Here is an 18961-nt window from a genome sequence, read left to right as displayed (position 1 = left end):
ACTGATTATATTCTTTGCAGCCGAAGATGAAGAAGCTCTATACAGTCTGCAAAAATAAGACTGGGAGCTGACTGTGGCTCAGATCATGAACTCCTTGTTGCAAATTCAGACTTAAATTGAAGAAAGTAGGGAAAACCACTAGACCATTCAGGTATGACCTAAGTCAAATCCCTTATGATTGTACAGTGGAAGTGAGAAATAGATTCAAGGGATTAGATCTGATAGACAGAGTGCCTGAAGAACTATGGACGGAGGTTTGTGACATAGTACAGGAGGCAGTGATCAAGACCATCCCCAAGGAAAAGAAATGCAAAAAGGCAAAATGGTTGTCTGAGGAGGCTTTACAAATAGCTGAGAAGAGAAGCTAAAGGCAAAGGAGAAAAGGAAAGATATACCCATTTGAATGCTGATTCCAGAGAACAGCAAGGAGAGATTAGAAAGCCTTCCTCAGTGATCAGTTCAAAGAAATAGAGGAAAACAATAGAACGGGAACGACTAGAGATCTCTTCAAGAAAATTAGAGATACCAAGGGAACATTTCTTGCAAAGATGGGCACAGTAAAGGACAGAAATGGTATGGACCTAACAGAAGCAGAAGATATTAAGAAGAGGTGGCAAGAATACACAGAAGAACTGTACAAAAAAGATCTTCATGACTCAGATAACCACGACGGTGTGTTCACTCGCCTAGTTTGAAGGCGGGAGGAGAAGGGGACAACAGAGGATGAGATAGTTGGATGTCATCAATGACTCAATGGACATGAGTTTGAGTAAGCTCCGGTAGTTGTTGATGGACAGGGAAGCCTGGCGTGCTGCAGTCCTTGAGGTCACAAAGAGTTGAACACGACTGAGCAACTGAACTGAACTGATCCTAGAAGAAATACTTTCACTTTTCATTGTTGAGTATGATATTATCTGGGGGTTTGTCATATGTGGCCTTTGTTATGTCTAGGAAGGTTCTTTCTTTGCCCAGTTTCTGGAGGTTTTATTTTAATTGTGTTTTTCAGTCACCGAGTCGTGTCTGACTCTTTGCAACCCCATGGACTGCATCACGCCAGGCCTCTCTGTCCCTCACCATCTCCTGGAGTTTGCCCAAGTTCATGTCCATTGCATAGATCATGCCATCCAGCCATCTCAACCTCTGATGCCCTCTTCTCCTTCTGCCCTCAATCTTTCCCAGTATCAGGTACTTTTCCAATGAGTCACTGTTTACATCAGGTGACCAAAATACTGCAACCTCAGCTTCAGCATCAGTCCTTCCAATGAGTATTCATGGTTAATTTCCTTTAAGATTGACTGGTTTAATCTCCTTGCTGTCCTAGGGACTCTCAGGAGTCTTCTCCAGCACCACAGTTCAAAGGCATCAAAACTTTGGCACTTTGCTTTGTTTATGGTCCAGGTCTCACAACAATATGTGACCACTGGAAAGACCATAACCTTTCCGTGGACCTTTGTCGGCAGAGTGATGTCTCCCCTTTTCAACAGCACTCTAGGTTTGTCATAGCTTTCCTGCCAAGAAGCAATCATCTTCTGAGTTCATGGCCACAGTCATCATCTTCAGTGATATTAGAGCCCACGAAGAGGAAACCTTTCACCGCTTCCACCTTTTCCCCTTCTACTTGCCATGAAGTAATGGGACCGGATGCCATGATCTTATTTTTTTTTTTTAATTTTTAGTTTTAAGCTGGCTTTTTCACTCTTCTTCTTCACCCTTATCAAGAGGTTCTTTAGTTCCTCTTCACTTTCTGCCATTTGAGTGGTATCATCCACATATCTGAGGTTGTTGATGTTTCTCCCACCTGTTTTGATTCCAGCTTGTAACTCATCTAGCCCTGCATTTCTCATGATGTGCTTAGCATATAGGGTAAATAAACAGAGTAACAACAGACAGCCCTATCATACTCCTTTCTCAATTCTGTACCAATGAGTTGTTCCATGTAAGGTTCTAACTGTTGCTTCTTGACCTGCATCAGCTTTCTCAGGAGACAGGTAAGATGGTCTGGTATTCCCATCTCTTTAAGAGCTTTCCACAGTTTGTTATGATCCACAAACTCAACGGCTTTAGCGTAGTTGATGAAACAGAAGTAGATGTTTTTCTGGATTTCCCATGCTTTCTCTATGATCCAGCGAATGTTGACAATTTGATTTCTGGCTCCTCTTCCTTTTCTAAACCCAGCTTGGATGTCTGGAAGTTCTTGGTTCGCATAATGCTGAAGCCTAGCATGCGTGATTTTAAGCATGACCTTACTAGCATAGGAGATGCCTGCAATTGTCTGATGTGGTTTGAACATTCTTTAGTACTGTCCTCTTTGGGAATTGGGTTGAGGATTGACCTTTTCCAGTCCTGTGGCTACTGTTGAGTCTTCCATATTTGCTGACATGTTGAATGCAACACTCTGATAACATCATCTTTTAGGGTTTTAAACAGCTCTACTGGAATTCCATTGCATCCACTAGCTTTGTCCACAGCAGTGCTTCCTACGGCCCACTTCACACTCCAGAATGTCTGGCTGTGGGTGACTGACCACACCATCGTAGTTACCTTGTTAATTAAGGTCTTTTTTGTACAGTTTTGTGTATTCTTTCCATCTCTTCTGGATCTCTTCTGCTTCCACTAGGTCTCTACCATAATTTCTTTCATTGTGCCCATCTTTGGGTGAAATGTTCCCTTGATATTTCCAGTTTTCCTGAAGAGATCTTTAGTCTTTACCCTTCTGTTGTTTTCCTGATTTTTATGCATTGTTCACTGAAGAAAGCCTTCCTGTCTCTCCTTGTTATTCTTTGGAATTCTACATTTAGTTGGGTGTACCTTTCCCTTTCTCTCTTCCTTCTCACTTCTCTTCTTTCTTAAGCTATTCGTAAAGCCTCCCCTCAGATAACTTTCCCACTTTGCCCTCTTGCTTTTCTTTTTCTTTGGTATGGTTTTGTTTGCTGCCTTCTGTACAGTATTACAGACCTCTGTCCATAGTTCTTAAGGCACACTGTTTACTAGATCTAATCCCTTGAATCTATTCATCACCTTCACTGTATATTCATCAGTTCAGTTCAGTTGCTCAGTCGTGTCCAACTCTTTGCGACCCCATGGACTGTAACCCGCCAGGCCTCCCTGTCCATCACCAACTCCTGGAGTTTACTCAAACACATGTCCATTGAGTCAGTGATGCCATCCAAGTATCTCATCCTCTGTTGTCCCCTTCTCCTCCCACCTTCAGTCTTTCCCAGCATCAGGGTCTTTTCTAGTGAGTCAGCTCTTCGAGTCAAGTGGCCAAAGTATTGGAGTTTCAGCTTTAGCATCAGTCCTTCCAATGAATATTCAGGACTGATTTCCTTTAGGATTGACTGCTTGGATCTCCTTGAAATCCAAGGGACTCTCAAAAGTCTTCTCCAACACCACAATTCAAAAGCATCAATTCTTCGGCACTCAGCTTTCTTTATAGTCCAACTGTTACATCCATACATGACTAATGGAAAAACCATAGCTTTGACTAGATGGACCTTTGTTGGCAAAGTAATGTCTCCTGTTTTTAATATGATGTCTAGGTTTGTCATAGCTTTTCTTCCAAGGAGCAAGCGTCTTTTAATTTCACAGCTACTGTCACCATCTACACTGATTTTGGAGCCCCCCATAAATAAAGTCTGTCACTGTTTCCATTGTTTCCCCATCTGTTTTCCATGAGTGATAGGACCAGATGCCATGATCTTAGTTTTCTGAATGTTGAGTTTTAAGTCAACTTTTTCACTCTCCTCTTTTACTTTCATCAAGAGGCTCTTTAGTTCTTCACTTTCTGCCATAAATGTAATGTCATCTGCATATCTGAGGTTATTGATATTTCCCCTGACAATCTTGATTCCAGCTTGTGCTTCATCCAGCCTGGCATTTCTCATGATGTACTCTGCATATAAGGTAAATAAGCATGGTGACAATATAACAGCCTTGACGTACTCCTTTCCCAATTTGGAACCAGTCTGTTTTTCCATGTCCAGTTCTAACTGTTACTTCTTGACCTGCACACAGATTTCTCAGGAGGCAGGTAAGGTGATCTGATATTCTCATCACTTTAAGAATTTTCCAGTTTGTTGTGGTCCACACAGTCAAAGGCTTTGACATAGTAAAGCAGAAGTAGATGTTTCTCTGGACCTCTCTTGCTTTTTCGATGATCCAGCAGATGTTGGCAATTTGATCTCTAGTTCCTCTGCCTTTTCTAAATCCAGCTTGAACATATGGAAGTTCATGGTTCACATACTGTCAAAGCCTGGCTTGGAGAATTTTGAGCATTACTTTGCTAGCGTGTGAGATGAGTGCAATTGTGCGGTAGTTTGAGCATTCCTTGGCATTGCCTTTCTTTGGGATTGGAATGAAAACTGGTCTTTTCTGGTCCTGTGGCCACTGCTGAGTTTTCCAAATTTGCTGGCATATCAAGTGCAGCACTTCCACAGCATCATCTTTGAGGATTTGAAATAGTTCAACTGGAATTCCATCTCCTCCACTAGCTTTGTTTGTAGTGATGCTTTCTAAGGCCCACTTGACTTCACATCCCAGGATGTCTAGCTCTAGGTGAGTGATCACACCATCATGATTAACTGGGTCATGAAGATCTTTTTTGTGTAGTTCTTCTGTATATTCTTGTCACCTCTTCTTAATCTCTTCTGCTTCTGTTACCATTTCTGTACTTTATTGTGTCCATGTTTGCATGAAATAGGGGATTTCATTTAAGTTCTACCTGGCTGGCCTAGTGGTTTTCCCTGTTTTCTTTAGTTTAAGCCTAAATTTCGCTATGAGAAGCTGATCTCAGGCACAATCAGCTCCAGTCTTGTTTTTGCTGACTGTATACAGCTTCTTCAATTTGACTTCAGTATTGATCATTTGGGGATGTCCATGTGTAAAGTTGTCCTTGTGTTGTTGAAAAAGGGTGTTTGCTATGACTAGAACATTCTCTTGGCAAAATTCAGTTAACCTTCACCTTGCTTCATTTTGTACTCCAAGGCCAAACTTGCCTGTTACTCCAGGAATCTCTTTACTTTCTACCTTTGTATTCCAATTCCCAATGATGAGTCGAACATAAATTTTTTTTTTTTTTTTGGTGTGTGTTCTAGAAGGTCTTCTAGGTCTTCTGATCAACTTCAACTTCTTCAGCATTGGTGGTAGGGGCATAGACCTGAATTACTGTGATGTTGAATGACTTGCATTGAGTCATTCTCAAATGAACTGAGATCATTCTGTCATTTTTGAGGTTGCACCCAAGTACTGCATTCCAGACTCTTTTGCTGATTATGAGGGCTACTACATTTATTCTATGGGATTCTTTGCCCATTCCCATCCATTTAGTTCACTGATTCCTGAGATGTCGATGTTTATTCTTACCATCTTCTGCTTGACCACATCTAATTTACCTTGATTCATGGACCCCATGTTCCAGGTTCCTGTGCAGTACTGTTCTTTGCAGCATCAGAAATCATGTTCATCACCAGACATATCCACAACTGAGAGTTGTTTTCCCTTTGGCCCAGCCCCTTCATTCTTTCTGGGGCTATTAGTAGTTGCCCTCCACTCTTCCCAAGTGGAATATTGGATACCTTCCCACTTGGGGGACTCATCTTTTGCTGTCATCTTTTCCGTCTTTTTATACAGTTCATGAGATTCTCGGCAAGTATACTAGGGTGGTTTGCCATTCCCTCCTCCACTGGGTTACATTTTGTCAGGACTCTCCAGTATGACCTGTCCGTTTTGGGTGGCCCTACATGGTATGGCTCATAGCTTCATTGAGTTATGCAAATCACTTTGCCACAACAAGACAGTAATCCATGAAGGGTTTTGTTTTTTTTTAAATCATAAATGGGTGTTAAATCTTGTCTAAAGCTTTTTCTGTATCTGTTGAGATGATCATGTGGTTTTATTCTTCAGTTGAATAATAAAACAAATTTTTGTTTTGTTTTTTTGGCTGTGCAACCATACAACTTGCAGGATTTGAGTTCCCCAACCAGGGACTGAATCCAGGCCATGGCAGTGAAAGCTCAGAATCCTGACCACTATGACACCGGGGAACTCTCCTCTTTACTTTGTTCATGTGGTATATCACACTGACTGATTTGCAGATACTGAAAAATCCTTGCATCTCTTACTTAATAATGTTGTATGATCCTTTTAATATATTGTGTATTCAGTTAGCTAGTATTTTGTTGAGGATTTTTGTGTCAATGTTCATCAGTGACATTGGCCTGTAATTTTTTTTGTGTGGTATCTTTGGTTTTTATGTCAGAGTGATGGTGGCCTCATAGAATGAGTTTGGGAGTGTTCCTTCTGAAATCTCTTGGATGTTTCAGAAGGATAGGTGTTAACTCTTCACTAAATGTTTGATAGAATTCATGTGTGAAGTCATCTGATCCTGAATTTTTGTCTGTGAAAATTTTTTTTTTCATTAGTAGTTGTTTATTGAGCAATGGTTTGATATAAAGTTATTTCATATCTTCAGAGTTTTGCTCAAATGGAGTCACAAGCATTACAGAGTTTTTCTCTTAAGGAAAGCATAGTGGGCAAGTTGGGAGGGACCATCCTAGCAGTAGTGGCATTTGAGAATAAGTTAACAAAAAGTTTAGTATTACCATTTATTGATGACAAACACTAAGTTTTACTTACATTCCATGGGGAGAAAAAAATTCCACCGTAAACAATGAATCGAACTGGCAAGGCTACTGGGCTTTTCATCTGGACAGTATCAGGAGCTCGCCGCACACATTTCTGTGCACAGCAACACAACATCAAAAGCAACACAGTTGCTTTTTTTCAGCCCCACATGGAGATGTAGTCAACAGTATAAAGCACTCAAGGAAAGTCAGTCTGCAGTTATACATGTGCTACATGGAGACTGTATCCTATAGTGTAGTGAGAGCTATGTCAAGAGTCATATGTATATACACACAATTTGTTTAATAATCTTTAAAGATCAAAGTTCATTTAATTCCTGTTGCATTAACAAAAATAAAAATAGAAAAGGAACCAAATGATTGTTTTAAGTTTAAAATTCTAAAACTGCCCAATTTATAAAACTGGGAGACAACATCCAGGTTGGACTATTCCAGCTAAACCAGAAGGCACACAGTTTGCATCACTGAAATGGTCCTGGGTTATTTCAGTGAAATAAAAAAGTGTAACCACACACACATGGATATGATCTTTGCTAATTAGATTACTGACTAAGTCAGTCTCACACAGATTTCTAAACTGTGCTATGTAACTAGATACAATTGAGAAACTCAAATGCAAATTTATATAGTGTCATTTCAATCAAAAGAAAATAATGAAACTAAGAATATGTATTTCTTTTGGAAGAGAACAGTGGTGACAGTGTGGGTACTGTGAGAGGTGTGCACCAGAGCTGCCAAGAAGGTGTGCACCTTGGCTGCTTTGCCAAGGAGGAAGCATTTGATTTTCTCTCGTGCTTTCAGGTCTGGGGCCAGACTAAGGCCTTTCTCCAGTGTGAGTGTCCGGGATTTGTCCTGAAGTGTTTGTGTGAGCCAGTTTGAGAAGGGGTCCTGCTTTCTGTTTCTTCTTTCACACAGCAAGGAAAAAAATAGTAAAAACACCCAAAACAAACAAAAACCCTACCAAAACCAAGCACTAGGGTGCCTGGAGGCATGGACCTGCTGGTTTCCCAGTGGATCCAGGGGTGTTTGGCAAACCCACTTGGCCCCCAGCAGCTGCTGCAGTGTGCACAGAAACCACAGCACATGTGAGCGGCTATGCCGACTCCTCAGGGTCCTGCCTTCTTCACCATTGCTTTTTCTAGTCCTTTGGAGGTATCAGAAATTTCAAATTTTCAAAGCAATTTCAGTATTTTCAGTATATATTTGGAGAGTTTTCAATGGTCCATGGCCAAATAAAGTTCAGCACCTCCCACACACAGACATTGGCCCATTTCCTGTTCTTGGCATCTCTGTATTTTGTTGGTCCAACTCAGACAGCAACTTTAAGATGTTCAGTGCAGCCATATCGTGGCAGAACTCCACATTCTTTCCAATACCGTGGCTGATCAGAGGTGGCTGAGAGGAACAATTGATCAGAGAAACAAATTTGTTCTTATTTTGGGGGAAGTCTTTATATTCGACCGGGAATCCCTGAGCTCTGGAAGGATAGTCCAGCTGCTCAGAGGGTATCGTGAGAGGTACATGGCGTACGTGGCCTGAAGAGATGTTATTCTTTAAAACGGTCTCGGCTGTCAGCTAGGTGCCCCCATACAACAATTCACAGACTATCGTGAGAGTTACCGTGGGCCTTAGCTGGACTCGAAGCTACCCTGGTGAAATCTTTGGTGTGATGTCCTTGACTGACTCCTACAGCCTGGGAAACCTGGAGCACCGTGGGAAGAATTCCACAGGCAGCTGCTGATGACTGAGATAAGGCATCCTAAACTCTTCTTTATTGCTAGTCCCATTTTCATCCCCTGAGGCAGGTTCAAAAAAGGTCACTGTTCTTCCATCCCCTGGTGTCTTTGTTGGTGTCCTCCTCTGATTTGAGGGCTGGTTTGGTGGGCTGAGCCTGCGGGACTTTGAAACCTGGGATCTCCAGCATGTTGTCTGCGCTGCGTTTGGCCACCTTCTTATTGGTGCCTGATCCTTCTGTGGCGCATTTTCCCACCTTCACCTGCATCACAGACTCCCTGCGGCGTGGGAGGCCTCCTCAGTGAGGAGCGGGTACTCGGGCTCCTCCTCGTTTTTTGCCTGCTGGGTCTGGGCCAGTCTGCTAATCGGGTTCATCCCCTGGCCTTACTTGGGATGCTTTGTAGCCTGACTAGGAGTTTTGTTTTCTTTTTGATTCCGGGCTTCACTTGCTCAACTGTAGGCAGTGGCAGTAATTTCTTCAGCTCCTCAAGAACAACTCGAGCAGTGTGTTTCTTTGAAATCCTCTTGTCCTTCCCTTTGCTTTTCCCCACCAATACCCCAACTGACTCTCTGGTCACAAAGCTCCTCATGTGGGGTGGGCCACTCTCCCGGGCAACCTGCTTTAGAGGGAAAGATTCAAAATTCACAGGCAGGTTCTGTTTAACTGCAATCTCAAACACTGATTTCAGGTTTATTGAAATTTTCTTCCTCTGATTCTCTTCCATTCACCTCCAGCCTCTTGAGGTGTTGGGGTGGGGTTCGTTCTTCAGGATCCTCAAAACTTTTGCAACAGTATCATGTTTCACAGCCTGTCTCATCTTTCCCATTAAATTGTTGTCCTCCCACAGAAAGTTCAAGTTGGATAAAGTAAAGATAGTACTGGAAATGGGTAAAAGTACCTGAAGGGATAAGCACTTCCTCTCCTGTTGTAACTATAGGTGAACTGCATCCAAGAGTAAGGGTTGACAGGCTTATCCATTGGCTTTCCCCCCAAGTTACATGCACAGTGCATTTAGCTCAACAGTAGGGATTATGCTTTCTTACAGTGAACTGGACCTTGCTCACACTAAATCTTATACTCAGGCTGAATCTTGTTGAAACGGGCTAACTCATTCACAAGACACTTTGGTGCTTTCTCTTTGGGGTGTGCCAGGTTAGAAGGAACTGTCTGTTGCCCCGAGCTCGTCCCCTGGCTGGCAGTCCCAGGTGGCAGAGTGATGGTGAGGAGGGGAAAGAGGGAGAAGGAAGGGATGGTGGATGGGAAGCAGAGTGTCCTCAGAGGAGACTGGCGCCACCGGGCCAGGGATCAGAGGAAGGTGCAGTCAAGCCAGATGTGGCCACAGCCGGCACAACACTGAAGCTATGAAAGTCTTAAAATCAGTTTCAATTTTTCTATTTATGCTTGGTCTGTTCATATTTTCTATTTCTTCCTGGTTCAGTCTTAGAAGATTTATTGTTCTAAGAATTTGTCCATTCCTCCTAGGTTGTCCATTTTATTGTCATATAGTTGCTTGTAGTAGTCTCTTACGATCCTTTGTATTTCTGTTGTCAGAAATACTTCCCCTTTTTCATTTCTAATACTACTGATTTGAGCCCTCTTCCTTTTTTTTTCTTGAATCTGGCTAAAGGTTTATCAATTTTATTTTTTCTAGGAGCCAGCATTTAGTTTCATTGATCTTTTCTATTGTTTTCTTCATCTCAGTTTGATTTATTTCTGCTCTGATCATTATGATGTCATACCTTCTACTAACTCTAGGATTTGTTTGTTGTTCTTTCTCTAGGTTGTTTAGGTGTAAGGTTAGATTGTTTGTTTGAGGTTTTTTTTGTTTCCTGAAGTAAGATTGCAGGCACTGGCCTGGCCGTACCTGCCTCCTCCAAGGCCACTCTGCCTCTCCCCTCCTGCCATCCCTTCCTCCTTCGTCCTTCCCCTCCTCATGTTTCCATCACCCATGACCGACCACTGGCTGGGAGATGAGCTCGGGGCAGCAGCCATTTCCTTCTAACATGGCGTACCCCAAAGAGAACGCCTCAATGTTTTGTGAATGAATTATCCCATTTTAGCAAAATTCAACCTGAGCATGAGCTTATAGCAATAGAAGTTTATAAACTTCCACCTTAGAACTGCTTTTGCTGTATCCCACAGATTTTAGATTGTTATATTTTCATTTGTCTCAAGGCATTTTTTAAATTAGCTCTTTGATTTCTTCAGTGATCTATTGATTGTTCAATACCATATTGTTTGGCCTCCACATGTTTGTGTTTTCTTTTTTTTCTTTTAGTTTTTTCTTGTAGTTGATGTCTAATCTCATAGCATTGTGGTTGGAGAAGTTGGTTATTATGGTTTCAATTTTCTTAAATTTCCTGAGGTTTACTTTGTGGCTCAGCCTGTGATCTGCCCTGGAGAATGTTCCATGTGCACTTGAGAAGAATGTATATTCTGCCACTTTCAGATGGAATATTTTGTAAATATCAATTAAGTCCTTGATGTTTTTTGTGTCATTTAAGGCCTGTGTTTCCTTACTGGTTTTCTGTTTGGATGATCTGTCCATTGATGTTAATGGGGTGTTGTAGTCTGCCATTATTATGATGTTATTGTTGATTTCTCCTTTTATGGCTGTCAACATTTGCCTTATATATTGAGATGCTCCTATGTCGGGTGCAAATTCAATAACAATTATTATATCTTCTTAGATTGATCCCTTGATCATTATGTAATGTCCTTTATCTCTTTTAACAGTCTTATTTTAAAGTCTATTTTGTCTGATATGAGTATTCCTACTCCAGCTTTCTTTTGATTTCCATTTGCATGGAATATCTTTTTCCATCTCTTCACTTTCAGTCTATATGTGTCCCTAGATCTGAAGTGAGTCTCTTATAGACAACATATATACGGGTCTTGTTTTTGTCCATTCAGTCAGTCTGGGCCTTTTGGTTGGAACATTTAATCCATTTACATTTAAGGTAATTATCAACATGTATGTCCTTATTGTTTTCTTAATTGCTTGGATTTGTTTTTGTAGGTCTTTTTCCTTCCCTTCCTCTTTTGTTTTGTTCTCTTGTGATATATCATGACTATCTTTAGTGTTGTGTTTGGATTGCTTTTTCTTTTTTGTGTGTGTATCTATTATAGATTTTTGGTTTACATGAGGTTTTAATATAGCAGTCTATGTATATACAAGTTTGTTTTAAGTTGCTGGTCTCTTATTTCAAATGTATATCCAATATCCAGCATTTGTACTCTCCTCTCCTCACAGTTGCTGGTTAGTATTTGTGTATGTAGATGATTTCCTAGCTTTACTGTATGTTTTACCTTTACTGGTGAGCTTTCCCATTAGTAATTGTCTTTGTCTCTAGTTGTGTTCTCTTCCATCAGAGAAATTCCTTTAGCATTTGTTGTAACGCTGGTTTGGTAGTGCTAAATTCTCTTTAACTTTTACTTTTTTGTATAACTTTTCATCTCTATGTTGAATCTGAATGAAACCTTACTGGGTAGCATATTCTTGGTTGGTTTCTTTCCTTCACCACTTTAAATATATTATGCCACTCTCTTCTGGCCTGCAGCATTTCTGCTGAAAAGATGAGCTGATAAACTTATGGGCATTCCTTTGTATGTTGTTTGTATCCTTTGTTGCCTTTAATATTTTATCTTTGTCTTTAATTTTCATTAATTTGATTATGTGTCTTAGTGTTCCTCCTTGGGCTTATCCTGCATGGGATGCTGCACTTCCTGGACTTGAGTGTCTCCTTTCTCATGTTAGGGATGCTTTTGGCTATTACCTCTTCAAATAATTTCTCAGGCCCTTTCTGTCTCTCTTCTCCTTCTGGGACCCCTATAATGTGAATGTCGGTGCATTTAATGTTCCAGAGGTCTCTTAAGCTGTCCTCACTTCTTTTCCTTCTTTTTTCTTTATTCTATTCCCCAGCAGTGATTTCTATCAGTTTATCTTTCAGCTCACCTATTCATTCATCCGTCTCAATTATTCTGCTATCAATTCATTCTAGTGTATTTTTCAGGTCAGTTATTGTATAGTTTAGCTCTGTTTGTTTTTTAAGGTTCTAGCTCTTCATTAAACATTTCTTGTATCCTCTCAGTCTCTGCCTCCATTCTTTTTCCAAAATCTTAGATGACCTTTACTGTCATTACTCTGAATTCTTTTTCAGATAGATTGCTTGTCTCCATTTCATTTAGTTGTTGTTCTGGGAGTTTATCTTGTTCCTTCATCTGAAGCATATTTCTCTGCTGTCTCATTTTGTCTAATTATCTGTATTTGTGGTCTTCATTCTTCAGGCTGCACGATTGTAATTCTTTTTGGTTCTGGTGTCTCCTCCCTAGTGTGTGAGATTGGTCTTCACTGGTGGGTGAAGCTGGATCTTAACCCTGTGGTAGGCAGGGCCATGTCAAAGTGTGTCTTTATAGGTGGTTTTTGGCTCAGGGCAACTTCAGGCAGCCTGTCTGCTGGTGGATGGGGCTGTGTTCCTATTCTGTTGGTTATTTGGCCTGAGGTGTGTCCCAGCACTGGAGCCTGCAGGCTGTTGGGTGGGGCTAGGTGTTGGTTCTGAGAGAGCTTATGCTGATGGATATTCCCTGAGGCAACCACCAGTGTCTTTGCCTCCACAGTGATCCACAGCTAACCCTCACCTCCCCAGGAGACCCTCCAAGACCCGCAGGTATGTCTGGCTCCATCTCCTATCAAATGACTACTTTGCCCTGAGACCTAGTGCACATGAAAACTTGTGTGCACCTCCAAGAGTGGAGTCTCTGTTGCCTCTAGTCTTGTAGAGCTCCTGTACTCAAGCCGAGTGGCCTTCAAAGTGAAATGCTTTGGAGGCTTCTTCTCCTGATGTCAGACCCCCAGTCTGGGGAGCCTGATGTGGGAGTCAGAACTCTCATTCTTGTGGGATATCCTCTGCAATATAATTATTTTCCAGTTTGTGGGTTGCCCACCTGGCAGATACATTATTTGGTTATATCACAACAGTGCCCCTCCTACCATCTTGTTGTAGCTTCTTCTTTGTGTGTAGAATAACTTTTTTTTTTCTTTTGTAGACTCAAGTCTATTTTTGTTGATGATTGTTCAGCAGTTAGTTGATTCTGGTGTTTTGTAAAAGGTGGTGAGCTCAAATCCTTCTACTCCACCATTTTGTCTCCAGCACCCGAATCACTGCAAACATTCTGGAAATCAACAATGCTAATCTCCTAAGCCCATCTAGAAGTACCTTCAATCATAAGATTATTCATTTGGTTAATATTGTGTATTATATTGCATGCAGATAATTTATTCCTTGCATTCTTGGAATAAATCCCACTTAGTCAAGGTGTATGATTATTTAGTGAGTTATTGAATTAGGTTGGCTAATATTTTGTTGAGGATTTTCATATTTTATGTACATTAGGGATGTTTGCTTGTAATTATCTTTTGTGTCATCATCTGGTTTTGTTGGGGTAAGGTTAGCCTTGTAAAATGAATTTGAAAATATTCTTTCCTGTTTTTTTTCAAACAGTTTGAGAAAGAATGGTATCATTTAAATATTCAGTAGAATTCACCAATGAAGTCGTCTGTTCCTTTCATTAGGCTTTTGATACTGGTTCAGTCTTCTTACTAGTAATTGGTGTGTTCAGATTTTCTATTCCTTTGATTCAATCTTGGCCAGTTTTGTTACTAGGAATTTATCCTTTTCTCTAGGTCATCAAATTTTTTGGTGTATAATTGTTCATAGCAGTCTCTTATGATCCTTTGTATTTCTGTGGCATCAGTTTTAACACCTATTTTTTCACTTCTGATTTTGAGTCCTCTTTTTTGTTGGTTAGTCTAGCCAAGATTGTCAATTTTAAAGAACTGGCTCTTAGTTTCATGTTTTTTTAAGTCTGTTTTATTTCTGATGATTTCATAATTTCCTATCTTCTCCTAACCTTTGGTTGTTTGTTCTTTTTCTTGAAGGTGTAAAGTTGTGATTTGAAGTGTTGAGGTCCTTTAGGTGTGAAGTTATGATTTGAAATTTTTCTTGTTTATTGAGGTAGGCATTTATCACCATGAGCTCCTTAGAACAGCTTTTGATGCATCTCTTTAAGTTTTGCTATGCAGTGGCATCCCACTCCAGTACTCTTGCCTGGAAAATCCCATGGATGGAGGAGCCTGGTAGGCTACAGTCCATGGGGTCGCTAAGAGTCGGACACTACTGAGCGACTTCACTTTCACTTTTCCCTTTCATGCACTGGGGAAGGAAATGGCAACCCACTCCAGTATTCTTGCCTGGAGAATCCTAAGGACGGCGGAGCCTGGTGGGCTGCCGTCTATGGGGTCGCACAGAGTCGGACACGACTGAAGCGACTTAGTAGTAGTAGTAGTAGTAGTGTGTTGCATTTTTATTTGTCTCAAGGTATTTTTAAAACTTATTTTGACTCATTTTTGTTTTTCGGTAGTATCTTATTTAATCGTCACATATTTGTGGATTTTCCAGTTTTCTTCTTCTGATTTCTAGTTTAAAGTCATTGTGGTTGGAAAAGATGCTTGTTATAGTTTCAGTCTTACATTTATTAAGACTTGTTTTGTGGCCTAATACGGTCTATCCTGGAGAATGTTGGATGTACAACTTGAAGAATGTGTATTTTGTTGATTTTGGATGAAATGTTCTATATACAGTTGACCCTTGAACAACATGGGTTTGACTTGTGGGGGCACTTATACATAGATTTTTTTTTCAACAGATACATGAAATTATATGTGTAGAACATTGTGCACAAGATGTACTGAAGTGGATAGCCTATCTTTACGTAGACATAAGGTGAGTGATATTTAATATGAAACCAATGTGTTAGTTTTCTCACTGCTTTATAGCTTTGCATTCAAAGAATTATATTACTATACAGTCTACCTCTCTTGCAGAGTAAGAAATAGCAACCCACTCCACTATTCTTGCCTGGAGAATCCCAGGGATGGAGGAGCCTGGTGGGCTGCCATCTGTAGGGTCACACAGAGTCAGACACGACTGAAGCGACTTGGCAGCAGCAGCAGCGGCTACCTCTCTTGTAATTGGAGAAACTGCGTAACAGCCTATCATTGTAGGTAAATTTTTTTTTAACGTGTAACAGTGTTTCCAATACTATGTTATGAATATGACTACTAGTTTGTGCCATAAAATTTTCACAATGATTCATTCAGTGTATAGGCTGGTTAAGTCTTTCTAAGGATTATAGGAGACTACCATAAAGCAATATTACTGCTTCATTACTGATACATGAGTTATTATACCTGTAAATAAATGTTTTCTTCATTTTTGATGTCTACTGTTCCATTTACATTAAGAGTAATTGATAGGTATGTAATTATTGCTATTTTAATTTTTTTTCTATTTGGTAGTTCTTCTCTTTGTGATTTTTATATAGTGGTATGCTTAGATTCCTTACCTTTTGTATATCTACTGTCGATTTTTGCTTTGTGGTTACCATTAGGAATAAAGGTTTTGTGTTTTTTTTTTTTAACTAATAACTGCATGTGAATCTATTCTGTATCTCTGGGAAAAGAAGCCCACAGGGATGAAATTCTAAAACATTCCTACTGAAGTTTAAATTGTCAAAAAGTAACAGTAAAAAAAATTTTTTACATCAGTCCAGCAACCACCAATGATTTTATTTAATATTCAGGGTGGCTTGAACAGAAACAGTCTTGAGATCCAAACAGCATTTCTAAAGTGAAGAAAACAAGAGTTCTGAAAACAGACCAATTAGGCCTCCAACCCACAATAGTCACACACCTAGGATGTGCAAGTCATTGGATGTGCAAACTTCCAAAATAGCTGCATGTGCTAAAATGAAGGGAATCATTTATGGAGCCTATCTTGTCACTGCTGACACTCAGGGCTCATACTAATAAGCAGTTATGCACAGATTTGTGGGTTAAAAATACAGAAACAACTCCATATTGATAAATGGCTGCTGCTTAGTCCCCTGAACTCCTCACCACAACTGTTCTTATCCCTTCCTCAGGGTGTCCTACAGTTACTCTTGATCCTCTCAGTTCTGCACTATGGCCAGCATTGGATCTGACTGGTCAAAGCTCATGCCATGTTTGCTGGAGGAACTTCCTGCAAGGTGGTACTTTTAGTATATACACTTCACAGATGTGGAAGGTAAGCCGAGAGGCTGTTAGTGACTTCTCTAAGGGCACTCATTAAGGAACAAAGACAAAAATGCCAAGTCAGGTCAGATTTCAAAACCCATGCTTTCCCCGCTTTTCAGTCTTCTGAATACCTCCTTAAAAGGAGGTTATGAATTTGTTCATCAGCAGATCAAAAGTATAAAGAGATGAAATAGGATCAATATGAATGACATATATCAGCCATACTCATTCTTTAGATCAGGTAGTTTTAGAATCTAAGTTTGTCATATCCTAGAAATAAATCATTATCTCTCATATAAAAAGTATTTAAACCAAATATACCATATATTAAGAACAGGACATGCACGTCTACTCTTTAGCTTAGGTATCTGGCTATGGGAACAGCCTAAGTTCTTCAGATGAAAATGGATCACATAAAGAAAAATTTACATTACAGGCAGGCTTTTAAAATAATCAAGAGTCACTTGAAGTCAGGATTACTCACTTGTGATCATGGCATTGGAGCAGTATTCATGGGTAATTTCATTAGATTTGTAAGACTTTCTCAAGTTTTTTACTTAATAATCAGTTTTTCCAGATTTCTTCTGAGACCAACTGGTACCACTGCAGGGAGAGGAAGCAGAATATACCTTCTACCTTCATGAAAGTCGGCTGAGGATGAGAAAAGTGAACTGATCCCTGTAAGTTAACCTGATCAGTTATTAATAAATTTAAAATGCAGTGAAAAGTGTAAGAACAGGAAAAGGCTTGTGACCCACTCTCTGCCTTGCCTAGGACGAGTCTGGACAAAAAGCCCTCTCTCAAGTGACTCTCAGCCATTGGGGCACAGCTCAGACAGCATTCCTCATCTAACAACTGAAGAATTCTTCATACTGCTCTTTCATGGTGACAGGTATATTTGTATCTGTTCATGTTTGTTATGTTGAACAATCATGATTTAACACACTAATGTGTTCTAACAAAGAAGCAAGATGTTACATAATAAGAACCTTGCTTTAGAACTCCAGGAGCTGTGCTTTAGTTCTGATGTCCTTTACTAGTTAATGTGGTCTTACCAAGATATTTTTCTCCAAATGTTTCTCCTCTGTAAAACTGGTATGCTGCTGCTGCTGCTAAGTCACTTCAGTCGTGTCCAACTCTGTGCGACCCCATAGACGGCAGCCCACCAGGCTCCGCCGTCCCTGGGATTCTCTAGGCAAGAACACTGGAGTGGGTTGCCATTTCCTTCTCCAGTGCATGAAAGGGAAAAGTGAAAGTGAAGTCGCTCAGTCGTCCGACTCTTAGCGACCCCATGGACCATGGTGCCATTGCCTTCTCCATAAAACTGGTATAACAGCACCTATTCTACCTCAGATGACTTATACTATCAAGGAAAACCCTGGGACGTATGGTAGAATTTCCTCTGATGAAACAGCCTAAAGGGTTAGTGTGATCCTTTTGGTAACTACAGTTGAGACAAAGTTACTTTTTGTTGCTGTTGTTGCTACACTCCACCACCTTCCCTTTTCAGGTAATCTAATCATTTAAAACAAGCAAAAAATACTATAGAACTTGTTTCTTAAGGGGAAAAAGTATTTCACAGGAAGCAAAGTGGACTACATATGTGGGATAAAAGCAACAGAATAACCTTTGAGTCTTAAATGAGAATAATAGCTTTATACTATTACAATGAGCTGGGTGTGGTTCTAAGTGCTTTATGTGCATGAACTCATTTATTCCTTGCAACCACTTTGTGTGGTAGGTACTGTTATCTTCATTTTCAGATGAGGAACTTGAAACACAGTGGCAGAATGGCAGTCAACATTTAAACCCAAAGAACCTGGTTCTAAACTGGGTTCTTAACCAGTATTATTGCTATTGCCTTTTTAAAACTGTCATATGTATGTAGGTAATATACATTTCTAGTATGTTAAATGAGTGAGAATTTCCAGGTGAAAACCATGCATTTTGATCCTCTTGAAAGGAGTTGTCCTCTGGCCCTATGCAGTTGTTTTGAAGTTAGTCTATATATATTTACTCAAATCTTTCCCATTCAAAAATCCAAGAATTCTCAATGAGAAGAATCTTCAAAAAAAGAAGAGGAGCAAAATGAAATCAGGGGAAGGTAAATGGAGATATGTATGTTATAGTTCAAATCAAAGGAAAATTGTAGAAATTCTAAGACTTTCACAGAATTCCTGAAACCCAAGAAATAGAATTCTAATAATTTTATTTTAAAGCTAGCTGCTAAAATAATTTTTTAAATAAATTAAGCCTTAAGAACATTAAAGTTTAAATGATCAGATGACATGTCAAAATTTAAAGTGGGATTATTTTAAGACGTGCCAGTGTGATGTTAAAATGTGTGTAAGAGTAAGTCTGCCTTTTCCACACATAAATCAAACGGTAAGGTAAATTCTAAAAATAAACTCACAATCTAATAGGACTGGACAGTTTGCACTACTGCTGCAAAACATAGCTAATAACATC

General features: G+C 40.0%; 1 pseudogene; it reads right to left on the bottom strand.

Moving 5' to 3' along the window:
* Positions 1-7855: 7855 nt before the first annotated feature.
* LOC145541380 (double-stranded RNA-binding protein Staufen homolog 1 pseudogene) lies at positions 7856-9369 on the bottom strand (annotated as a pseudogene).
* Positions 9370-18961: the final 9592 nt, after the last annotated feature.

The sequence above is a fragment of the Giraffa tippelskirchi genome, chromosome 3 (assembly GCF_054371585.1).
Source record: "Giraffa tippelskirchi isolate mGirTip1 chromosome 3, T2T-mGirTip1v1.2.pri, whole genome shotgun sequence".
In the NCBI taxonomy this organism is placed as follows: domain Eukaryota; kingdom Metazoa; phylum Chordata; class Mammalia; order Artiodactyla; family Giraffidae; genus Giraffa; species Giraffa tippelskirchi.
Note: the sequence above shows the minus strand (reverse complement) of the source record. Positions and strands in the feature narration are given on the sequence as shown.